This window comes from Orcinus orca, chromosome 1 (assembly GCF_937001465.1).
Source record: "Orcinus orca chromosome 1, mOrcOrc1.1, whole genome shotgun sequence".
In the NCBI taxonomy this organism is placed as follows: domain Eukaryota; kingdom Metazoa; phylum Chordata; class Mammalia; order Artiodactyla; family Delphinidae; genus Orcinus; species Orcinus orca.
Genome location: NC_064559.1, coordinates 79,458,517 through 79,464,516, shown reverse-complemented (window position 1 = coordinate 79,464,516; position 6,000 = coordinate 79,458,517). Strand labels below are relative to the sequence as shown.

General features: G+C 44.1%; 1 long non-coding RNA gene across 1 annotated transcript in view; it reads right to left on the bottom strand.

The window, feature by feature from the left end:
* Positions 1-4,414: 4,414 nt before the first annotated feature.
* LOC125965249 (uncharacterized) overlaps positions 4,415-6,000 on the bottom strand; it is a 376,884-nt gene continuing 375,298 nt past the window's right edge. Inside the window, exon 4 of the long non-coding RNA XR_007478917.1 lies at positions 4,415-4,444. This is a non-coding gene — a long non-coding RNA (uncharacterized LOC125965249). The remainder of the gene's footprint in view (positions 4,445-6,000) is intronic.

Here is a 6,000-nt window from a genome sequence, read left to right as displayed (position 1 = left end):
TAGTAAGAATCTTAAAACCTATGGATTTATATGTCTCCGAAAGAGAATGAAGCGTGTGTACAGCAGCATAAACACAGCAGTGATAGGATTGGTGAGGTTCGGTGAGCAAATGCAGACCCTTTGAAGTCATATTGCATGGTACCCATTCCATGGTTCTCAACTCTCCAGGTTTAAGGGATTCTTCCTTCAGCTAAAACATGCATGTGGAACCCAGAGTATGATCCACCGTGTGATTGGGAAACGTGTTCAAATGTGTCTCAGTTTTCGTCCCCTGGTACTCGGGTGCAACATTCCAGACGTGTTACTAACACTCTCCCCACTTGGAGAGTCAGTGCCTTTAACCTCCTGTTTCGCCCAGTTTTCAATTTCTGCGTAAGATGAACAGGAATAGGGAGAACCAATGAGAGACTACCTGGAGGTGTCTGGACGGGCAAATTTAACTCTCATTTCCCACCAGGAAGAGGAATTAACCAAAGGCTCAGCGTCCCGTGCTGGAACGACACTAGGTCCTGAAGCAATCCTGCGGTGTTGTGGCCAGCTCACAAGAAAGCGAGTTGAAGAAAGGAGCTCAGGGGCACTGTAATTCACAAACCTGCAGAGTTATAAATGACACCTATCGTCCAAAAATATTTTGAAGTAAGGCTGCCAAGAGGACTTGAAAGCGGGGCACAATTGCAGGAAACCGATTTCAGGAGGTAGACTGGAATTGCATGTAAAGCATAGGAAAAGAGGCAGAACGTCCACAATGATGCACTTGGCGAAAAAGGGCATGTGCATTTTTTCCTGAATATATTCAGAAAGAAATGCATACGCCCTTTTTGGCCAAACAAGCAAGCTTGCAAAGAAATCTGCACTACAATGAACTCTCACTGCCCCCTGGTCAAAAGGGCCATCTGAAAGAAGTGTAAAATCCAGAAAGGCAGGACAGGCCATGGAGAACTAGGAGCCTTGTTATGCTGATGGGCGGGATGTAAATTGCCAACAGCCACTCTGGAGAAGTGTATGGTGTTTCCTAAAACATCTACCAAAAAAAGCAACAGATCCTAGGGCACTTCCACTTATGGTCCTATAGCTTAGGGAAATTAAAATCAAAAAGACACAGCCACCCCAAAGCTTGGGACAGCTCTGTTTACAAGAACTTCGTTTACGGTACAAGTTCAATATCACAGAAAGCGAAAAATGGATAAAGACGTTGTGGTACTAACGTACAAAGCAATATCACTCAGCAATGAAATCTATGTCATCAGGCCCATAGCAGCATAATGAGTGGATTCAGGTACGATGATTCTGAGTGAAATAAGTCACATAGAAAAAGAAACATCATAAGATATGACTAATACACGGAATGTAAACTTGGCTACACAGGAACTGAATTACAAAACAGAACAGGGTCTCAAATGTAGAAAACCAACTTATGCTTGCTTAAGGGGAAAGGTGAGTTGGGGTGCTGCATAAAACAAGAGATTGAAATTAGCACAGATACCGTTCCATAAGCCAAATATGTAACAGACAAGAGCTACTCCTTGCTCAACGAAGTAGACTCAACACCCATATGAAACTCCTAAGAATATACCTGACTAGTAAGAATCTTAAAACCTATGGATTTATATGTCTCCGAAAGAGAATCAAGCGTGTGTACAGCGGCATAAAGGCAGCAGTGATAGCATTTGTGAGGTTCGGTGAGCAAATGCAGACCCTTTGAAGTCATATTGCATGGTACCCTTTCCATGGGTCTCAACTCTCCAGGTTTAAGGGATTCTTCCTTCAGCTAAAATTGCATGTGGAACCCAGAGTATGATCCACCGTGTGTTCGGGAAACTTGTTCAAATGAGTCTCAGTTTTCGTCCCCTGGTACTCAGGTGCAACATTCCAGACGCTTTACTAACACTCTCCTCACTTGGAGAGTCAGTGCCTTTAAACTCCTGCTTGGCGCAGTTTGCAATTTCTGCGGAAAATGAACAGGAATAGGGAGAACGAATGAGAGACTAGCTAGAGGTGTCTGGACGGGCAAATTTAACTCTCATTTCCCACAAGGAGGAGGAATTAACCAAAGGCTCAGCGTGCCGTGCCGGAACCACACTGGGGCCTGAAGCAATCCTGCGGTGTTGTGGCCAGCTCACCAGAAAGCGACTTGAAGTAAGGAGCTCAGCGGCACTGTCATTGACAAACCTGCAGAGTTATAAATGACAGCTACCGTCCAAAAATATATTGAAGTAAGGCTGCCAAGAGGACTTGAAAGCGGGGCAGAATTGCAGGAAACCGATTTCAGGAGGTAGACTGGAATTGCATGTAAAGCATAGGAAAAGAGGCAGAAGGTCCACAGTGATGCACTTGGCCAAAAGGGGCGTATGCGTTTTTTCCTGAATATATTCAGGAAAAAACGCATACGCCCTTTTTGGCCAACCAAGCAAGCTTGCAAAGGAAATCTGCACTACAATGAAGTCTCACTGCCCCCCGCTCAAAAGGGCCATCTGAAAAAAGTGTAATATCCAGAAAGGCAGGACAGGCCATGGAGAACTGGGAGCCTTCTTATGCTGATGGGCGGGATGTAAATTGCCAACAGCCACTCTGGAGATGTGTATGGTGTTTCCTGAAACATCTAAAAAACAAAGCAACAGAGCCTAGGGCACTTCCACTTATGTTCCTATAGCTTAGGGAAATTAAAATCAAAAAGACACAGCCACCCAAAAGTTTGGAACGGCTCTGTTTACAAGAACCTCCTTTACGGTACAAGTTCAATATCACAGAAAGCGAAAAATGGATAAAGACGTTGTGGTACTTACGTACAATGCAATATCACTCAGCAATGAAATCTATGTCATCAGGCCCATAGCAGCATAATGAGTGGATTCAGGTACGATGATTCTAAGTGAAATAAGTCACACAGAAAAAGAAACATCATAAGATATCACTAATACACGGAATGGAAACTTGGCTACACAGGAACTGAATTACAAAACAAAACAGGGTCTCAAATGTAGAAAACCAACTTATGCTTGCTTAAGGGGAAAGGTGAGTTGGGGTGCTGCATAAAACCAGAGATTGAAATTAGCACAGATACCGTTCCATAAGCCAACTATGTAATAGACAAGAGCTACTCCTTGCTCAACGAAGTCGACTCAACACCACATATTAAACGCCTAAGAATATACCTGACTAGTAAGAATCTTAAAACCTATGGATTTATATGTCTCCGAAAGAGAATCAAGCGTGTGTACAGCGGCATAAAGGCAGCAGTGATAGCATTTGTGAGGTTCGGTGAGCAAATGCAGACCCTTTGAAGTCATATTGCATGGTACCCATTCCATGGGTCTCAACTCTCCAGCTTTAAGGGATTCTTCCTTCAGCTAAAACATTCATGTGAAACCCGGAGTATGATCCACCATATGATTGGGAAACGTGTTCAAATGTGTCTCAGTTTTCGTCCCCTGGTACTCGGGTGCAACGTCCCAGACGCTTTACTAACACTCTCCCCACTTGGAGAGTCAGGGCCTTTAACCTCCTGTTTGGCCCAGTTTGCAATTTCTGCGGAAGATGAACAGGAATAGGGAGAACCAATGAGAGAATAGCTGGAGGTGTCTGGACGGGCAAATTAACTCTCACTTCCCACAAGGAAGAGGAATTAACCAAAGGCTCAGCGTGCCATGCCGGAACCACATTAGGGTCTGAAGCAATCCTGCGGTGTTGCGGCCAGCTCACAAGAAAGCGAACTGAGGAAAGGAGCTCAGGGGCACTCTCATTCACAAACCTGCAGAGTTTAAAATGACAGCTATCGTCCAAAAATATATTGAAGTAAAGTTGCCAAGAGGACTCGAAAGCGGGGCAGAATTGCAAGAAATCGATTTCAGGAGGTAGACTGGAATTGCATTTAAAGCATAGGAAAAGAGGCAGAACGTCCACAATGATGCACTTGGCCAAAAAGGGCGTATGTGTTTTTTCCTGAATATATTCAGGAAAAAACTCATACGTCCTTTTTGGCCAACCAAACAAGCTTGCAAAGGAAATCTGCACTGCAATGAAGTCTCACTGCCCCCAGGTCAAAAGGGCCATCTGAAAAAAGTGTAAAATCCAGAAAGGCAGGACAGGCCATGGAGAACTGGGAGCCTTGTTATGCTGATGGGCGGGATGTAAGTTGCCAACAGCCACCCTGGAGAAGTGTATGGTGTTTTGTGAAACATCTAAAAAACAAAGCAAAAGAGCCTAGGGCACTTCCACATATGGTCCTATAGCTTAGGGAAATTAAAATCAAAAACACACAGCCACCCCAAAGTTTGGGATGGCTCTGTTTACAAGAACCTCGTTTACGGTACAAGTTCAATATCGCAGAAAGCGAAAAATGCATAAAGAAGTTGTGGTACTTACGTACAACGCAATATCACTCAGCAATGAAATCTATGTCATCAGGCCCGTAGCAGCATAATGAGTGGATTCAGGTATGATGATTCTAAGTAAAATAAGTCAAACAGAAAAAGAAACATCATTAGATATCACTAATACACGGAATGTAAACTTGGCTACACAGGAACTGAATTACAAAACAGAAGAGGGTCTCAAATTTAGAAAACCAACTTATTCTTGCTTAAGGGGAAAGGTGAGTTGGGGCGCTGCATAAAACCAGAGATTGAAATGAGAACAGATACCGTTCCATAAGCCAAATATGTAATAGACAAGAGCTATTCCTTGTTCAACGAAATGGACTCAACACCCCATATTTAATGCCTAAGAATATACCTGACTAGTAAGAATCTTAAAACCTATGGATTGATATGTCTCCGAAAGAGAATCAAGCGTGTGTAGAGCGGCATAAACGCAGCAGTGATAGGACTGGTGAGGTTCGGTGAGCAAATGCAGACCCTTTGAAGTCATATTGCATGGTACCCATTCCATGGGTCTCAACTATCCAGGTTTAAGGGATTCTTCCTTCAGCTAAAACATGCATGTGGAACCCAGAGTATGATCCACCGTGTGATCGGGAAATGTGTTCAAATGTGTCTCAGTTTTCGTCCCCTGGTACTTGAGTGCAACATTCCAGACGCTTTACTAACACTCTCCCCACTTGGAGAGTCAGTGCCTTTAACCTCCTGTTTGGCCCAGTTTGCAATTTCTGCGTAAGATGAACAGAAATAGGGAGAACCAATGAGAGACTAGCTGGAAAGTGTCTGGACGGGCAAATTTAACTCTCATTTCCCACCAGGAAGAGGAATTACCCAAAGGCACAGCGTGCCGTGCCGGAACCACATTAGGGCCTGAAGCAGCCCTGCGGTGTTGCGGCCAGCTCACAAGAAAGCGAGTTGAAGAAAGGAGCTCAGGGGCACTGTAATTCACACACCTGCAGAGTTATAAATGACAGCTATCGTCCAAAAATATATTGAAGTAAGGCTGCCAAGAGGACTTGAAAGCGGGGCAGAATTGCAGGAAAGTGATTTCAGGAGGTAGACGGCAATTGCATGTAAAGCATAGGAAAAGAGGCAGAACGTCCACAATGATGCACTTGGCCAAAAAGGGCGTATGTGTTTTTTCCTGAATATATTCAGGAAAAAACGCATACGCCCTTTTTGGCCAACCAAGCAAGCTTGCAAAGGAAGTCTGCACTACAATGAAGTCTCACTGCCCCCCAGTCAAAAGGGCCATCTGAAAAAAGTGTAAAATCCAGAAAGGCAGGACAGGCCATGGAGTACTGGGAGCCTTGTTATGCTGATGGGCGGGATGTAAATTGCCAACAGCCACTCTGGAGAAGTGTATGGTGTTTCCTGAAACATCTAAAAAACAAAGCAACAGAGCCTAGGGCACTTCCACTTATGGTCCTATAGCTTAGGGAAATTAAAATCAAAAAGACACAGCCACCCCAAAGTTTGGGACGGCTCTGTTTACAAGAACCTCATTTACGGTACAAGTTCAACATCACAGAAAGCGAAAAATGGATAAAGAAGTTGTGGTACTTACGTACAATGCAATATCACTCAGCAATGAAATCTATGTCATCAGGCCCGTAGCAGCATA